Source organism: Lichenostomus cassidix, chromosome 9, assembly GCF_008360975.1.
Source record: "Lichenostomus cassidix isolate B80296 chromosome 9, HeHo_3.0, whole genome shotgun sequence".
Taxonomy (NCBI): Eukaryota; Metazoa; Chordata; class Aves; order Passeriformes; family Meliphagidae; genus Lichenostomus; species Lichenostomus cassidix.
Genome location: NC_139490.1, coordinates 16792166 through 16811736, shown reverse-complemented (window position 1 = coordinate 16811736; position 19571 = coordinate 16792166).

The following is a 19571-nucleotide window of genomic DNA, read 5'->3' as shown; positions in this document are numbered from 1 at the left end:
CCTAGACTGCCAGGTAGCTATTATTCCAAAATAAAAGAAGAGTTGCTGACCTTCAAAAGCTGCAGAAAGAAGGTAAAAAAATTGCTCCCATTAATCTTGTTTCAAAATCCTTTTGACTACTAAGGAGTAAAAGGTAATATTTATTTTTTTCCAAAAAATGAATGCCATTTCCAGTGTGCTTCAGTAACTGAGTTAAGTCAGATTCAGAGCTAATAGATCTTGGCTTGAAGGCCATGATAATTGACTGTAATTTGACTGAATGGAGGTGATTTTTTCTTCACAAACGCATTCATCCCTAGAAGAGCACAGCAATTAGGTTCCCATTTCTTGGCAGTGCTATACCTCACACATCTGCTGCAGCAGTCAGCCCATACCACCTCTGAGAGAAAAGGAGAAGATGGCCACATGTGGCTTTGTGCACATGGTCTGCCTCCAGCACCTGCTGTAAGTAGAAGTTCCAGCTCTCAAGGTTACTGCACTGGGATCTGTGATAGGAACTGTCCTAAATCCTACTTAAATCCACACCTGAGAGGGTACTCGTTCAACAGACTGAACCTGCTGAATAAATGGAGGGAGAATGCAGAATTCATCTCTTTTCCCAGGCACAGGATCTGCCAAGCTCTCCCAGAAGAGCTGTGCTCTAGCCCAGAGCAGAGTTGACCAGAGAAGGAAGGTTAATGAGAGAACCCACTTTCCCAGGAGCACAGATGGTGGTGAGACCAGGAGCCTCATGTGCTACAATCATCATAAAACTTCCCTCCTTAGCTTGGCCCTCTCACAGTGGGTTCCCTGGATCTGTCCCTTGCTCTGACAAGTGCCCACACTCACCTAAATAATCTAATAGAGACTCAAAGAGTTGGAAAAGAAGGAAATTGATAAATTCTAGCAGTAATTTCTGTTTCTAGTCCCTCAGTGCAGGATGCTGGTCAAGGAAATGTGTACTGCTTGAGGACAAGGGGCACACAGGTCCCCAGTGAAGACCACGCTTTTATCACAACTATTTCAACCAAAAGGTTAAACCACCTGCTTTTAATTTTCATCTGAAAGCTTCAAAGATGGAGTGAATCACCACCACGTGAAAAATGAGCATTCTCAGAGGTGCCCAAAGTGGGTGCAGCACACAGTAATTGGATGTGCCAGGTGCAATTGTGGCAAAGCTGGACCATGCTCTCCTGGGGTTGTTGATATACCATGGTCACGTTATAATCCTTTTGGAGCTTGTGGTCCTAGTGGGAACATGATTTCTTCCTGAGTTAATGGTTAGATGTAGAAGAGGCATAAAAGTTATTAAAATTGTTTAGGCTATTGGTTTTCCTGCACTGATCATATTTGCCTCTGTGTATTTGGTTGATTTACTTTTGTATTTTTTCCATTTTCACACGCCTCTGCACTTCCTACTGTGTGGAGCCAAAAATAGCTGCGAGATGAGCCACCTTCTTAGTGCATTGACACCTCTGTAACCTGCTCAACTAGGCAGGAAAATGGAAAATAATCAAAAAATCAATGAGCACCAGTTTTTCAAGGTTTAATTTTGTTTTACTTGGTTTGGGTAGGGCTCTAGTTTTTGTTAGGCTAGGTAGACTGAGGCTTTGCTACAAAAATAAGTGACTAAAGAAGGATAGTAAAGGTAATTGGATGGTGCCTTACAGACTATGTTCCCAGTTTTGTCCCTCAGTAATCTGTTCAACTCTCCTGTGCTGTCCTGATTATCACACAATGCTACTTATATTGCTGTCTGTGAAAATATGAGATGTTTCTGATAGATGTGAAATGCTTGTGAATTTTAGATGAAAGATATGGTCTAAATACAAAGCCCTTTCTCAGTCAGGAACAACAAACTTTTTTTTCCCCTGCTCAATACTACTAGAGGGAACAATAGCCACTGGTGCAAATGCCAATTACTAGCACCTGCAGTATTGCAGCTCATCTCTCCTCAGGCCCACAGAAGCCATGCAACAGGACGTTTTGCTTTGTTGAGAGCTGGAGAGCAGGGCAGTAGTTCTGGGATGTTGGAGACTAAGTTCAGTTCCCCCTTCAGCTCCAGGTTCACCGTGGTACTCTGAAAAATTACTTGCTTTGGCTAAGACTCGCATTTATAAACTGTAAAGAAGAGCACACCTTCACTGCCTAAGGCTGATGTGAAGATAACTATTCCGAGAATTTCAGAGCACTGAGCTCTGATGGAAAGTGAGAAAAGGCAGAAGAGTTGTTTGTCCTCAGCGAAGAAACCACAAAATTAAAGAACTTCCTCTGGTGTGAACTCCAGCTGTTCAGATGGAACTCTCACGCGATGCCTCCAGGCTCTGCAGCTTACCTGTGAATGCTGGAGCTGGAGCAGCCTGCTGTGGGGCTGATCCCCAGCCTAGCCCTCCCTGGGACAGCTGTGTCTCATCCCAGGAATGAAAACATCAGCTAAACAGTGCAGGCAAGAGGATGTGAGACATGAAAATGGTTTTGAATTCCACCCTAGCCAGTACATAAAATCTGTCTTTCCTTCTCCTCAGGAGGAAATATAAACCCTGCACCTCTAAGGATGTATACTCCCTTGTCTTTCCTCAGAACAGGATAAACTGATCAAACACGGTTTCCTGTAAGAGACGAGAGAGGAAGAGAAAAACTAATGTTGCTACTATTTTTAACAGGTATGGAGTGATACAGCAGCAGGTAGACTGCCCTTGAACATAACACAGGAGAACCCCAGTGGAGCTTCTTTCAAGGTCTTGATGGAACACCCATCCCATCATTTTCCTCACAAATACCTGATGCACAAAATGAGCCATTGCAATTGCTGATCCTGTCAGCAGCAGCAGCCACTGAGTGTCAGTAATTGCTTTCCAGCCTGCAAGCACCGTGCTGCTGCTGCACTGGGAAACAAGGAGCACTCTGGACACTTGGAGAAGCACAGAGCAGTGCTGGGACTGCTGAAAGCCCAAGCACCACTGGGACATTTCCCCAGGTCTGACTTCCCTCACCCATCACTGTGTGAGAGCATTGTGGAAATTTGGGGGATGCGCACCAAGTGCATATATGTAAATTTTCATCAGCTACAGAGGATTTTACACCAAAGGATGCTGTTGGCTTTGGTTAGAAGGATGAGTGTTATCTAAGAAATGACACTGAGGCCAGTGAGTAATGTGATTGTTGCATCTACTCATGTTTACTGAGAAACTGCTCGTTGTGCCTCCACCAGAGGAAACAGCAGCAAGAGCTCTGTCACATTCTGTTGCTCAGGGTCTGTCTGCTCAGTGTTCAATATAATTAACTTCAGTCATATCTAATTAGCTGCTCTTTGGCCAGGATGTATCTCAGATGGATGCTCCCTGTAGAAGTTTTTTCTCTTATGTTCATCATGAATGCAAGACCAGATTAAAATAATTGTGCAGCTCACTTCTGCAGAGAGGTGCAAATGGCTGCTGAAAGGGCTGACCTTCATCCTGCTGCAGTGGCAAGAAAAATGCTGATTTAGAGGTGGCTGCTCAAGGCTTTTGTTGTCTCAGGTGATCTATAGGTACTGTACTTTGTGTAGATATTTACACACTGCATTATGCACTACTTTTGTAATAAAACTCATGAAGAACATTCAGTATATCCCAGGATTTCTTCTGTGAGTAAAAAGAATCTTTTCCACAACTTCTCTTCCGTGACCTTTAGTTTGTCTTAGGAAACACTATCACCAGGAACAAGAACATTATATTCATGTGGGAAGAAGAGCACAAAACATTCATATAAAATAGACAGAGCTTTGGGACTAAAAGTGTCCTGTATAGGAATATTTGTGAGATACATGTGTGCCAGGAAGTATCAGAAAGCCAGGAGCTTAGAGAAATAGTGCTAGACTCTCTGAGTAATTGTATTTATTTATTTATGATATGTAGACAGACAGTGAATTTTCCCTCCTTTTTCTGTCAAGAGCTGTGTCAGTTTGAACTGGGAGAGTCCAATAATTGGACTTCTATCTGTATGTGCATTCTTGATGTGCCTATTTTTCCCCCCCTTACTACCATTTTTCTACCGGACCATAGCCCAGGGAAATTTTTTTCAGGCCTAACCTTGCCTTCTTTTTCTTTAATGCATAAAAGACATAGCTTAAGGCACTTAAGTCAGGTTGAACCTGATTTTTTTCTATTCCTTGGCACTTTTTAATGCTGACTGCTACCATCTCTTTTGAGCAGCGCAGTACGTGCTTTCCTACCAGCTGCACACACTGACATATGGTTACCATCAATTTTATAGGGGCCTGGAAGGACAAGGGATTGTGTTCATTTACTCTGTTATAAAGTGGGGCACAGAATTTGTAACTTCCACTGTGGGTCACTGGTTCAAATGCAAACCCAGGACAGGACTAACCAAGCTTGCTGTGGGGACTTGATGGCTTTTGTGCCACTGGCTCTGTGAGACTCAGCACACTGAAAGAAGTCATTTGAAGATGAAGAGGAGACATTTTATGCTTCATCCTGCAAAAGCAGCAGCAATTCTGTGAACTGGATGGTGTGAGTTAGCTGCTGGAGTCTCTGGCTGGTGGGGAATGGTGGAGCCCTCACCCTACTGACCTCAAGGCAGGAGCAGTGATGATCACTGACACTCCCCAGCTGGTATCTGCTCACCAGAGCACAAGCCCAGCTGGCAGCTCTCACAAAAGCCTCCTGGGCCATCAGGGTGGAAGGTAGAGGGGTCACCAGCCCCTTTCTTAAGTTGACACTGATGCGGGAGGGTGAACCTTCTCACAAATGTTACGCTCAAAGTGGCATCAAGGTGTGGTCAGGGGAGGGACAGGCTTCAGGTAGGATTTGGGGAGATAACCCTGCATGCCCCCCAACCCCTCCAAGCCAGGACTTTGTCTTTCAAAAACAATGTCTCTCCCTTTCACTTTTTTTTTTTTTCCTTTTTGTTCCCTCTGGGCTCTGGAAACATGCATTTTATTGCTACACAGCAACTTCCCTGAACTCTATCTGGAAGATTAATGGTTTATTGAAGAACAGGCAGGATTTAGATTGTCATCAAGAGACCCATAAAAGTAAGCATGTAAAAAGTGTTATGGAAACAGAGCGTGGCCCCTTGGAGTTTTCAAGGGTGGAAGCTGGGCTGTACACATGCCCTGCATCCCGCTCCCTCACCCCTTGCTGGGAGCACACGTGGAAGGGCAGTGGGAGTCATTATTTGTGCTGGCAGTGAATGAGTCCTTGCAATGAAATTTACTGTAAGTGCACCTCTGCACATGAGCTGGGTTTTTTCCAGGCTAGCTTCTGCTTTGTTGATGCGTGTGTGCATCATGTACGTCACTGGGAGCACATTAATGACCATCAGGAACATTTCTTCTGGAATCCTCACAGATATCCCTAGTGATCCAATTTGAAGCACTGCCTGGAAAATTATTAACTCCTCTCTTTGGTCTATGAGGGATTACATGAATCTGCTGTGCCGCTTCGGGCCACAGCCAGCTCATTCCTGTAGACATCCTCATGTCCTCTCCAGGGACCTGAGCTCTTAGGGAGTCCTGCACGTAAACTATTGCTGCATCTGAAGGCCAAACTGCTCCATTTAAACATGGGTCTATAAAAGTGACTGTGCTACCAAGCCCTGGGGAAACACTGGGCTGCAAGCTACCAGCTGGGCCATGACAGAGTGAAAACAGCACCCTGCTTTAAGGTCACCTATGGCCCTCAGCCTTTTTTACCCCTAGCTTTTTCACAAGGCTTATCATTGGTGAGATATTTGGTGTGTGGAAATAATGGTTTCACAAGTCTACCAAGTGTTGCGAGGTTTGCAGTGCAGCTAACACAGTTACTGTGACCAGTCCCCTGATTACTGACAGCTGGCTGATTCTGCCTCTCTCCCCATGCCACGATGGGGCCTGTGTGTTGAAGCTCAGACAGAGCTGAACAGGGAATGCTAGAGTTGTAACACCACAGCTGGCCTAGGGAATGGGTTTCTTTGGTAAAGGTTTAAAAAAGAAGCTCTGAAGATGTGTTAGGACAGGTCATCCTCACACACATAATCATTTGCTCCATTAGCTTTGATCCAGCATCTTCCCCCAGTACTTCAGCTTCCCCCCTTCCACCTGCTGTGGGGGTGATTCTCTCAGGGATGAAAAAAACACTGCAGAGATGGGGCAGACATGAGCTATGGCCACACAATTGCCATCACACAGGGTTTCTGTGTAGCCCTCTGGCTGTTTTGCTTATGTGCCTGGAGCAACTGGAAGTTATTAAAAAAATCTCTTAATTACACTGATAGACTCTCTGAAGAAACTGTCAGGTGATAAAAGCCTTAAAATGAGTTGAAATCCTGCCTCCAAGCAAGGACAGCAAACAGTGTGCAGCTAGGTCAGGCCCATCTCTGAGAGGACTGTGGGGTGCAGCCCAAGTCAGTGCTTTTTCAGTCCCATGGCAGCCCCGCAGGGGCTCTCTGAATGGTTTTTTGTGTGCTGCACTCCCAGCCTGTGCTCTTTGAATCCCACAGAAGCCCCATGCCTCCACCTGAGGCCATTTGCTGTGGGGGAGCTGGGAGCAGTGGTGGCTCAAGGTGATGGCAAAGGGCAGGGGCAGAATTGCCCCCATGGGGCAGGGAGTGTGTGGCCCTGCCCTGGTCCACCAGCACCAGGATAACCCTGTGAATAACAAACCCTGTGATTTCCTGCTTAATCACACCTCTCAGGTGCTGCTGCTCACAACTTTATGCTTTCTCATCCCCCAAGGCCCGTGATTAGCCCCCAGCAGGCATGTCAGGGCACATTTTAGGGTTTAATTACACATCCCAGTCCGAGTAATGTCTCCAATTGCTCAGCCTGTCAGGCCCCATTAGCTGAGAGCATCCACCTCCCAGCTCTGAGCAGCCTGGTGAGAATGTGCCAAGCTTATCCAACGAGTGTTTCATCCTTGCTGCATCTTTAGTACAAGCTGCTCTGACATCTCCTCATCCTTTGCAGAGCTCCCTTGTGAAGGTTCAAAATGAGTGTGAAGATTCAGAGAACGCCTGTTTCTGGGGACTGAGCTGCCTGGTGACTGTGTCCATGGAGGGGAAGAGTGACAAGGTCAGTCCTTGGTGGTGGTGGTGACCACAGCTGTGCTCTCAATCCCAGGGTAATCAGAAAGCATTTCCTCCCCACAGGCTGAGGTCTGCTCTAGCTTTGCCTTGTTGATATTTGTGAAACCTCTAATTAGCTGCCCTTTCATTTTGCTCTGTATCTGAGGTTGATACAGTGTCATCCACTTTTCTCGGTAGTTTTAATATTTCCAGTGACTTATGAAAAGGGCAATTCTGTCAGACATTTTGTGCCCTTTAACTTGGGAGAATGTCGTTCTAGAGGATGATTGTGGCCATTTTGTCTGCTGTGTTCCTCATAGTGATAATTTTGTGATGATGGTCGCTCTGGAGAAACAGACTGCACCTTTCTAAGTGTGGACTAAGGAATCCCACAGTGAGTTCCTTTCTGTCCAAGCTGTATACAAAGAAAATCTTGTTTGTTGTTTAATGCCTATAGTGAGTGACCTCAAATGAGCCAACCAGCCTGCAAAGTCAGAGGGAAAAAAATCTGGTGAATAGTAAGTTTGTTGGGAAAATGGTATTTAGGTCATGACAAAACTATTTATGAATTCAGGTCAAATTTTCTAACTAGTTACTCCTGGGATCTTTATTTGTTCTGGGAGTGGATTATTTTTTTCCCTTTTACTAAACTCAGGGGTTAATGCATTTGCCCAGAAACTGGGAATCCCTCATACAGTTTCAGTCTGTGTTTGGGTGGAGCTGGATAATCCATTCCCACTGAATTACCAGCACTTCTGAGCATGTTAGGCAGAAAGGGCAGCACACCCGCAGTATGTCCCACTGGACTTGTGTCCCTGCAGTATAAAATATGTATTTCCTGAGCCAGAGAGAAAGGAGTCACAAATACTCCCTAGTACAGTGGTTAGCAAATACATAGAGGCAAGAATATATTGGATTTCTGCTATATATCCCACTCTGACTATAACTTGTATAAAATTGTACAAGAACATCAAGACACTGTGAGATTTGGTTGTCCTGTAGCCTGGCAGCCATAGTGCTCCCATAAGACATCTGGATTCTCTCAGGGCAGAGGTAGAAATCAGTCTGGATCCACTTCTTCGTGGATTTAATCAGGGAATTAATTAAATATCCTATCATTTCTTTTGCTGTTTAAGAAGCAAATTATTTGTTGAAACACCTGTGTTTCAAGTCAAAGCCACGTTAATTTAGTTTTTGGTGAGATAACATCAACTTAAGTCATCTTTTTGACTAAAAGCAGTCACTCACATGAATCTTTCAAGGTGAGGTTTCGTTTGCCAGCTGCCAAAGGAGGGGATAAAAAAAGCAAGTGAGCTCACAGAGTTTGCAGGCTGGGAGAAGAGATGTGGTAAACAGAGAACTGAGACAAAGTAGTCTGGTGTGTGGTTTGGGTGACATGAACCAGGTAGGCAATGGATCAGAGGCAGGTTTCAGTCTTTTGGCAACTGTGTTAATACTTAAAAACAACCTGAAAGTGATAATTGGATCTCACTAGCTGTTTCACTGTGCTTGTTAAAGGTGCTGCTAGCCACAACAGGCTTCTCTAGTGCAAGCATAAAGGAAATATTCAGTTCATGAGACAGAAAGGACCATTTGACCTCTTTTCTCCTCAGTCTGTCCTGAGCATAGAAGAAAAAGTGGAGCTACGCTGACATTTATTTTTCTGAGAAGAAACCAGCCTGTCTTTAAATTGTTCTTTGGGTTTTTCCATCTGTGGAAATGACATGTTATTTTACTGCACCCTTAACTGGAAACAGACCTTAGATTTTGATGAGAATATGTCCTGTCTTTTTCTTAGTAGCTGCTGGTACTGGGGAAGGTGCAGTGGGCAAAATATCAGGGGGAAAATCCTACAAAACAACAACTGTTAAGCACAGGCTTTTGGATCAGTTCAGGACAACTTACAACATTCGCTGCAATTTGCTCATTTCCTTATACATCTGTTTTTACTGGGAAAAAGTAAAATCCCTTTCAGAGTCATGAAGGATGAAAATACTGGGCATAACCTATAAGAAGGCTTGAATTTCAGCTGCACCTCTACAGTTTTTTTCTAGTTAGCTAATGGGACAGCTAATAGTGGTGTAGTAACATTTGAAGTGTTGGTACCTTTCTCCCCTGTCCCATCTGATCCATGCAGCAAACAGCTGAAAGTCACCCATGGCAGGTGTTGTAGAGACTGAACAGAAACTTCACAAGCATATTTTAGGTTGCATTCTTGTAGGGTTTGGCTGTACAATATCACACTGGGAAGAGGAGACAGAATGGCCCAGAGTGTGGTGGTCAAGCAGACAGGACAGTGTAGGGTGGGTCATGTCACCAGTCTGTCCCTGACACAAACAGCTCACTGAGATGCTGAGATGACTCAGAGCTCGTCAGTTTGGATATTTTGCATAAGACTGTCTTTGAGGAAAGCATCACTCAGTTTTAGCCTAAGTGGAAGCAGCAGGTACCTAATCATTCCCTGTGTGTCTGAATTTTGTGTAGTGAATGGTATTTGGTGTTTGCTACCTCAGATTTGCTGCAGGTTAAAGCCCAACCACTGAGCTCTAATCCCTGTGTATGTCAGGATGTGCTGATGTTTGAAGGGAAACATGTAATTTTCTGGCTTTGCACCTGTAAATGAGTGCAAAGATTCTGGTTTTGCACCTGTAAATGAATGCACAACTTTCCTTGGTTGCTGGTTGGCAGAGAGTGCAGGACCCAGCATAATCAGCAGTTCCAGGATTTATCTGTAAACAAATATCAACAAGAGAAAAGCAGCAGTGCAGCGTCTTGCACTGGCTATATTCTCATAAATTCAGTGAGTAAGCACATAGGATTTGCCTTATGAGCTATCAGACCATGGACAATCTCCACTACCATGGCACTGCAGAAGTATCAAATTTCACTAAATGCATTTACCTGCTAGTACTGTGAGGCTAATATTACTGTCTTAATAAAAGTACGAACCCTGTTGGACAAGTCATTCACAGGTCCATCAGAAACACTGCACAAAATTTATTTATTCTTTTTTCATTCAAGAGAAGCCTAGAATAACAAGTTAGTCAAAGGGGAATTTTAATGAGACTGGCCTCAGCAGAAGAGTTTAACTAAAGCACATGGCTCAGAGACAATATCAACAGGTGACATCCTTTGCATTTTTCTCCTCTAGGGGCCTCAGGTGCTTTTCTCCTTCCAGGACCCTGGGATCCCCCAGTGCAGCCCTGACTGGGACCAGCAGTTCCTGCACAGCTCTGGGTCAGGCTGTGGGTGCTGAGCTCAGCTTCTGGGACTGCAGGCCAGCTGGGGGACTTGTCCTTGCAGTGTGCTCTGGGACTGCTGTGCCAAACCTGGGCTGCAGAGGAACACCTGGGCCAGGGATGTAGGTGTGGGTGAGGCTTTGAGCTCCTCTCCCACAGCTCTCCTGTAGGATCTCACAAGATGGAAAGCAGGAAGATGTTAAGTACTGCTTCTGTGACTGGAAGGTGTGTTTTTGGTTCTTTCCTGTAGCTCACATTTGCAATTTTTTAAATAATTTTGTGTGACCTGGAATATTTTTGCAGTAAGAAAGGACTCAGGCTGTTTGGTGGAGGAATTAGTAAGTATAAGTGAGATCTGCTGTGGTACCCTAGCACGTAATAACCGATCCCTGTGGAAAAAGTGCCTTTCCAATCCCCAGTTCTGCTCGGTTTTAGAGAGGTTTGTCTGTAAATGCCTGTGACACATCAGAAAAATGTGCCTTCCACCTTGTGAGTTGCTCAGGGGGTGTGGAAGGCCAGCTTGTTAAAGGTGGGTCAAGTCTAGGAGATCATGGAACTTCAATCCTGCTGTTTTGCCTGGGGTGGCTGGGAAGTTTCCAGAGTTTTGCATGACATTGAGTTCTTTTTGCTGCAAAGGCAGGGCTTGGAAGCTGTGATCTGAGTCACCACATCTGAATGCTGCCTTGGTTATTAGTCCCACACAGTTGCTGAGTGACCCAGGCCCAGTGTGTGGGTGGGTGCTGCGCTGTGTATCCCCAGCTGTGCCCAGTTCACAGAGGATGTGTGCACATGGGACCATTTCACTGAGAGCCTGGTGTTTCTGCAGCAAAAGCTTTTGAGCTTTGTGGCTCAGCTTCAGTCCATGGCTTGGCTAAAGCCTCCCGTGGTGATGCATTCCCATCTCTGAGCTTTGCTCCAGCGGAGTGGTGAAGTGAAGGGAAAGAGGGAGCTGGAGGCAGAATTGCAGAGAGCACAACACAGGCACAACTACGCCAGGCTACATTCAGCTTCCAGAAATTGAAAAAAACCCTTAATGTGGGGGAAATTTTGTGATTTGTTTGTTTGTTTGTTTGTTTTTTATGGGTTTTTTTTCCCTGCAAAGCTAGAAAGACACACAAACTCATTGACAAGAGTTCTCTTTCACTGACCGTCCCTCCTATCATCACTAAACCTGGGCAGAAGGTTTTGGATAAACATTTCAATACTCTTTAAAAGGCAATAAAATGTTCTAAGCAGAAGAGCCAGAGAAAGGTGTTACAGTTGGGTTTCAGACATACCCATTACATATCCATTTGTACACGCATATGTGTGCACTCCTCTATTTGTGTGTGCCCTTTTGGAGCAAGAGCAAAACCTCTGACAGCAGGGAAAGTTACATCAAAAAGCTGAAGGGAGATCTGAGAACCAGGGTGGCAATTTCAGTATGCTGCTTTGCTCTGATGTTTCATGTGGAACATCAGTATCTGTGAGATGGCTGGATCTATCCCAAAGCACAAGTTTCTTGAGTCCCTGTTACATCCTGGCTTTGGGAGGTGTTGGAGGCAGAAGTCTTCTGAAACACAATGGGAGAACCCTAAGACATGACAAATTGAATGAAAAAAGAATGCATGTTTTTGTTTTTAAGTATCTCTTCCTTGGAAGCTATAGAGCATATTAATGGGTCCTTCCTGTTGCCTCTCTTCCCAAGATTTTGTGTGGCTTTCTGTCTCACAGCAGCAGCTGCCACCTGGAACTTGATGGAAAAATTGCAAAGAGTGGTTATCACCATTGGATTGGGCTTTGGACACTGCTTTTATAAAAGGTATGGGAAAACTTGCCTGGAAAAAACCTGCAAAAGCATAATTATTACCTGGGGATCTGCCTGTGAAAAGTAATGTGAAGGTAAGATCAGATCTCAGAATCCAGTGAATTACTGACAGAAGAGGCTCAAGGAAATGTGAAAATTTGCTAAAAAATTCTCAAAGACTTTTTCTTTAAATGAGAAGTTATGAAAATGACAAATTCTGCTCAAAGTTCATATTGCCTTGCTTTTTATTTGTTGTTCATGTTGCCATGGCACTGGAGCAGTGTGTGGAGGTAAAAGGAATACTCTGTCCTGCCCTTGCTTTGGCAGTGAGCACAGGGCCATCCCCTGCAGTCCCTCAGGCAGGGGAGCTGCTGCTTCAGCAGCTGTGAGCTGCCATCAAGGTGTGCTAGTCACGGTTCTGTAAAACTGTCAGCTGCTCTTCTCACCTCCTTGTTCCCTCTACCTTTCTGTGGAATGGCAGCACAGCCCTGGTTGATGGCTTTTCCCCTCTCTGAAGTGGAATATGCCAGCAGGATTTTGCAGTCTGGGAATTACTGATCCTTGCAGAGGTCAGGCACTGGGCAGGTCCTGGTGATCCACCTGGCTTAGATTCAGAGTTCTTCTCTCATTTGCAGGTAGTGCATAATTTTGGGAAACTACAGTCTCACTTTCTTAGAGGCACATTTCCTGTTTCTATTCTTGTGATCAGAGCTTTATTAAGGTTTAAATTTATCAAACTGACCACTGTGGTCTCTTGCTGAGAAAGGTGCTGAACACCATATGTCAGGATGCTGAGAGACTATTCTGTGCCAGAATCTTGGAGATGCTGTGCTAGTTGGCTTTTCTGCTCTATCAGGTATCAGCCATTATTATCATTATTGTAAGCTTTACACACATACCTTACCTAGGGGAAAAATAACTACTTACACAGAAAAAGCTTATTAAAATATTTACAAAAATGTAACAAGATATTGTGTTACTGATGTTGAAAGCTGCTAAAATTTCTTGGATAATCATAGTGTGATAATTGCTGTTCGACTTAAAGGGATTATTTGCTGCTGCTGCAGTTTGCATACTTTTATTGTGCAAAAGTTGAAGGAGACATTTATTCCTCCTGTTGTACAGCTGAACTGAGCAGAACTTGGTGGCTGAACTCCTTGAGCTGATATGCATGGAAACACAGAATGATAGCATTTTGAATCACCATCAGAGAGGCTGCAGGCTCAGCAGATGTGAGGCAGTAAAATTGTCTCTCCATGAGAAGAAAGTAGCTTATGCAAACCCTGCTCTGATCAGCCAGAGGCTTGCAAGCTGTTACTGGCTTTGCAAATGAATGATTGTGTGAGCAAACCATGACTCCCAAACAGTTTGGCCTTTCACAGGTGTGCAGAAAGGAAGGTGCAACCCAACACAGGTCATGGGGAGAAAAAACTCTAGTCACACTTGTAGTGAAAGCTGATAGTCTGTGACGCTGCTGGAATTTAGCCCACTGGTAGGTAAGGGGTTTTTAGAAAGAGACCTTTAGAGCTGGGAAGAGTGCTGTTCAAATTAAGAACTGGTTGTTAGCTTGCCTATATTATGAAAATTACCTAAACTGTTAAGTTCCTTTCTAGCCACTTCCAAAAAGGGATGTGGTTCCCTGTTATGTGCCACTGTCAGGAATGGTCAGTTCCTAGAGATGCAAGGCATAAGGAGTAGCTGAACATTATTACCTTCAGTGTGACTGAAATAATTGTTTAACAATGAAGAAGGGTTGTTTGGGTGTTTGTGTGTCACCTGTGCAGGTAAATAAAGGGATTGGGTGTCTATCATTGCTATAAAAGAAGTTTATATTGTTACAGTCAAAACCTTCAGGTCTACTTAAGGGCAGAATTTAAAGAGTTTTGACTCCGCAAAGGCTCTGAAATTGCTGTTCAGGTTATTTTTAGAAAGTTGTGGCTTTCTCATACTGCCATAGCAATGAGTGCTGCTGAAATCTGCCCTTGGGCACCACTTGCATGTGTCTGGGTCTGTTTGCCAAGTGCTTGGTGGGTCCTGGCACCACTGCAAACCATGGCATGCTGAGGCAGGCTCTGTGTGAGCCTCTGAGAAAGCTCTCAGGTGAGCAGTGGGTCTACATTTAGGCATCCATGATTTCTCCAAACTCCTGATAACTCTAGCAGTTCACTGTTTTGTGGGTATAAATGGTGTCAGACAAGCAGAATGTACTGACTGTGCACTGTGTAAGCACAAGGCAGAACTGGGGAAGGGCTATATAAGTGGTGTATTTGCTAATAGAAACCTCAGGCTCGTGCTGTAGGGCCCTGCTGTACTGGTTGAATACTCCCAAACTCACCCCAAAGCCAGTGTTTGTGAAATTGCTGTGCTCATGTGCAGCAGTGCTGAAGAATCCCATTTTCTGGGGCTGGTGAGAGTGGCTCCAGTGGTTACAGGCTCTGACAAAGACCCAGCCTGGCTGTTCCTTGGCATGGGGTCACTGTGTGTGAGGAGCAGAACAGGCACTCCACACATCCTGTGCTCTCTGGAGCACATCAGGCTCACTGCACACACAGCAAAAGGACCTTTCTGACCTGTCAGAGACATGACTGTGGATGCCCCATACCCTCTTAAAATATCCCTAGTGGTCTCTAGAAATAAGTGGTATTGAGAGACCAGACCTGTTAAATGTAAGGATGAGGCTGAGAGAGTGATTCTCTCCTTGTTTCCTGGTGCTTTGTTTTCTTCAGTGCCAGAGAACATTAACATGCATTTTCCTCAGTCCTATCAGATCTTATAAATGGATTTCTAATCTTAAAGCTCTGGTTTAATCCCAAAGCATGCTAAATTTGAATTCCAGTCTGTCAAACCTACTTAAGATTTCTATGATTTCTTCTCTGACTTTGCAAAATCCTTCAGTTAATTTTATTTTTAATAATGACACACATGGCCTAATCATTCAGTCACAGAGTAGACTATATATATATATAGACCTTACATCCTTCCAACCTGTGTGGTGTGATTTGTGTGTCCTGAGACAAAGCTTCACTTGCTATGTTTTATGGCTAGAATTTAAAGATTCTTGCCCTTTATACCTATCTGACTTTCTTAGCTGAGCCAAAATAACTCAAAACCCCCAGTAGCTTTATCTTTCAGAGTGGATAAGAGCAGTATGTTAATGTGTGCAGAGGCAGTACTATCTTGTTTCATTGGCACGGATGCTGCTTTCAAGATTGATAGCTCCTGCTGCCTTTTACCATTGAAATGTCTCTGCAAATATGTTTTCCTCTCTTTATTCTATTGTATTATGACTCAAAGACTTGTTTAAATATCTAAATAAAACATATCGATCACCTAATTCAATCAAGATTGGATGGAGATATTTAAATGCCTTATCTGTAAAGAATTCAACAGGAATTGAACACACTAACATATTGGAAGTTCTGAGTGTTAGTGTTAATGACAAGAGCTGGGTGATATGGTGGTTTGGTTTTTTATTTATCTAGAGGTTGTAATGGAAAGGTATTAAGATTTCCTTTGCTTGCTCAGTTCCTGACCTGACCATTGTGGGAGGCAACCCTTTGGTATGTTCATTGGAGTTGGGGCTCTAGATTTTAGAGACTGGGAAAGACAGTGGGAGTGTATGAATTAAGGGAGGAATGGTGCTCCTTAAGCAGAAGCAAGGTAGATAGAAACTGCATCAAGCTGAGGATGGTAAACACTTTTAGCACATGCACATGCCTGATAGGATGGGATATTCAGTGATATTCATGTTCAAAAGATCCTATTTCTTCTCATGAACTGTCTGGTTCCCTTTCCCTTGGAGCTCTTGGTGTTCAATGTCTGAATTGATGATGTGGGTAAGATCAAATTCAACCTGACAAAATAAGTCAAAGGATGTGAAATCCTCCCTTTTTCCAGTCTCCCCTGTGAGCAAACAAATGTCATTTCACCCAAGTGAAAAGTTATTCTCAACAGGGTTCAGACTTTAAAACTTAGTGAAATTATGTGGTTTTCTACACATGGAGATAGTTTTGGAGTTTGTGTTTGTGGGGGTTTATGTTTTGCTTTTCTTTCTTGAGATCCTTAAGGTGATATATTACAAAGGATTATTCAGTGCTGGCAACTCATTGTTTCCTGTCCTTTCAGTCACCTTCCTCTAAACACTTGGGCATCACAGGTCATGGGATTGGGCAGAGGGGCAGCACTTGAAAGGGATTTTGCTCTATGCAGGGATCCTATGATGTTAGGAGAACAAGTATGGAGGTTAAGGGATGAATCCCACTTCTCTTTTCAGCTTCTAGATAATTAACCATGATCTGTTAGCTAGGTAATCCTTATTGTTTTTATCATAGTCTCGTACAAAGACAGAGCTAAGGGCCATGCCTGTCCAGCAGAGGTGTGATAGCTGCCAGAGTAACTAACCAAAGCATCAGTTCTAATAAGTGTCTAAAACATCAGCTAAATGGCAGCAACAACACCAAGTTGGAGTGTGAAACTGGAGGATCTTTGGGGAAAATAGGAGCTGTAACAGGAACTCTTCGTTAATTAGGACTCTGCAAAAAGCATACTAATTGCTCTGTTTGGGCTAGTTCTTTCTAACCAAAATTTATGACTAAGCTAAAGGAACAATCTTGAGATGTGATTGTAAGCAGAAGGAACTTAAATGTGAAATAGGGGGAGGTGGAAAAAATGAGGCCAAGGAAAAGAAGGGTGCCTGTGGGAACAGCTCAATTTATTATTTTTTTCTCTTTTCTCAAATAATGTTCATTATATAACCTCAAGAAACTTTGCTTTCCTATAATAAGACTTACATACAGAAGCCTAAACCTGAAAATGTGTGGTCTTTGGCTTTGCTAGCAACCTTTCACAAAACAAAAAGAGCCCCGAGGACAAAGCAGTGTGTTGTTTGCTTATCTTTGGAAGGTATTAATTCAGACTTGATGTTCTGTACTCTCCCTAGCCACAAGTAATGTGATCCTATGAGGTATTGCTAACAGCTAAATGCAGTGTTTAGTCTTCAGACTTTTATAGCACACAGAACTAGCAAAAAGTTGTACCAGCCAGCTTGGAAATTTCCTGTAGTGACTTATAAATGGTGTCAGCATTAATGTTGGTGTGGGTGAAGGGCAGGATCTCTGCCTTTTTCCAAATTTGGCATTTGCACTTCTAAGGTTAAGGTTGTCTTCTAATTGCATAATACATCACCATGGCACTCAGCCCTTTCTGAGGATCCTTTTCTGTGGGGCAGTCTCCACTCTTTCATGGGTGTGCTGGTGTGTTATGGTCTAACTGACCTGAACTATTTCTCACAGAGGTGTTGTGATGTCAGACGTTTTTGGGACAAAACCATAAAAATGAGTAGTAACAAATTGTCAAGGCTGAATGGTGTAGCCTGGGTGTTTTGAAGCTATTCAAATACGAAATTACTGAGCTGCTAAGTGTAGTGCATAATATATACATTAAATTATCCTTGGTGCCAAAGGAATAACAGATGGCAAATTGATGCTGATTCTTGAGGGAATCTGGGAAGATTAAGTTGGGTAAGGATGACTTTCTACAGGAGAAAACTATTGAGCAATTATAATAAACAATAGAATTAGTAGTCATATAGATATGCTGAAGAGGAGAGATTCACACAAAGAAGCCATGCCTTACATCTATGATGTTTTTGTAACATCTCAATAATTAAGGAGCTAATTCTCCTTCAGACTTATGTTAGAGACCTAGAACTTCTTAAAAACCCTAAACAAACAAAGACATAAACCCAAAACAAGCAAAAAAACCTCAAAACACACATTCAAAATTCCTCACACAGATTGAGTTAGGAGTAAAGACAAGTTTTCCACAGTGGTTGGCAATAATAAAAAAGGCAGAAAAAAATCAGGAAAAATACTGGGAAAATAAAAGAGAAAGCACTATAATAGTTTGTTCTTGTCTCACTTAGTCTGTGTGGTTTTGGACTTCTCATAGTGCTCAGAAGCTTCTGTGAAGATGTAGGAAGTGGTGATATGCAAGTCTTAAACTTGGAAGATATGATGTGAGGTAGAGAGTGGGAAAGGCAGACCATGGCAGTTTATAAACTCAGAGATATGGAAGAGGTGACTAGTGAAGGCATATTCAGTATTTCTCATGACACAGGGTCTGTAAGTACATAATGCAATAACCAGCTGACAAGTTTAAGACAAACAAAACCCCCCCTTACTTTTTTTTCCATAGAAACATAATTAAATGATGGCATGCCTTGCCACAGGATGTTTAGAAGGCCAAAAGTTTCAAACCATTATTACACAAATCAATGGAAGAAAAAATTCCTCAAAAGGCTCCTGAACAGTAGATAGAGTCTCTGGCTGAGGAAGTTCAGAGCTGGGAGGATACACTAGGGAAATATCATTGTATACTTGTGCTAATTTCTCTAGGCATCCCAGCAGCTGTGGGGGAAAGGCAGCAGATTAGAGGGATCTTTGACCTGACCCTGTACTTGGGGTGTTGCTGGGGAATCTCCCTGGTATATTCCAAGGAAGCATCTGTCCTCCTCCAGCTTTGTGCCCTGTGAAAGTCTGGCTCCTGTCGATGTGCATAAAGCCAAGCCAATAAAGCCATTTTCAGAGGCCTCTACCTGGGTTCCTCACACACCAGGACAAAAGAATGCATCTCATCTCACCTCTTGGTTTCTTGATACAGTGAATAAACCCAGTTTGGTGGGATTTCTGCAGTCCACTGGCTGCACAGCCAACCTCTTTCCTTCCCAGCTTGCTCCTGCAGCATGTTTTATGCTGCCAGATGAATTGTCCATTTACAGATTCCCAAACTGCACACTCTCTGAGACATATACCCTATGTGTGAAGCCCAGCACAACAAACTTGCCAGAAGTTTACCATCTGTCTCAATAATAAAAATTAAACTAATAACTGCAGGGTATGTGAGATATTTTGGTTGTTGATGCTGCTGCTGTTTGATCCACTGTAATTTAAAGGGGGATTTTTGTGTGTGGTTGAGGATGGGTTTATTTTGTTTTGGCAGGAGTTTTTTTGTTTGTTTTGTGGTTGTTTTTGAATTACTTTTTTTTTAACTCCCACATTTCCGAAACAGCTGAAAGAAGTTTTCTCAGAACTTTCAGAAAAAAAAAAATCCACCTCAACATCTAAAAATTGGAAAATTTCAGAAAAAAAATTTGTGTGAACAGACTTAAGCATAAGAGAACACAGGGATTTTGCAATCTCCATATGCCAATGGTGTTTTTATATATTTGATAGAAGCATGCAATATAGAGGGGACTTCTGAGAGTCCTTTACTTTTCATGTTTTCATCCACATTAGTGATCATTAACTATGCAAGTCCTCTGAGGCAGGTGACTCTTAGACTCCTTTTTGTCCCAACTTTTGAGGAAACAAGGTTTTATTTCCTGTGTGCTATTCCTAAAAAGAGCTAAAAATATTCAAATATTCCAGCTTCAAACAACAAGAATCCAAGCTTCATAATTGGATACCATATGGAAAATGTTTAAGTTGGTAGCTTAACATTCATCTGTGCTCTGGTCAGACACT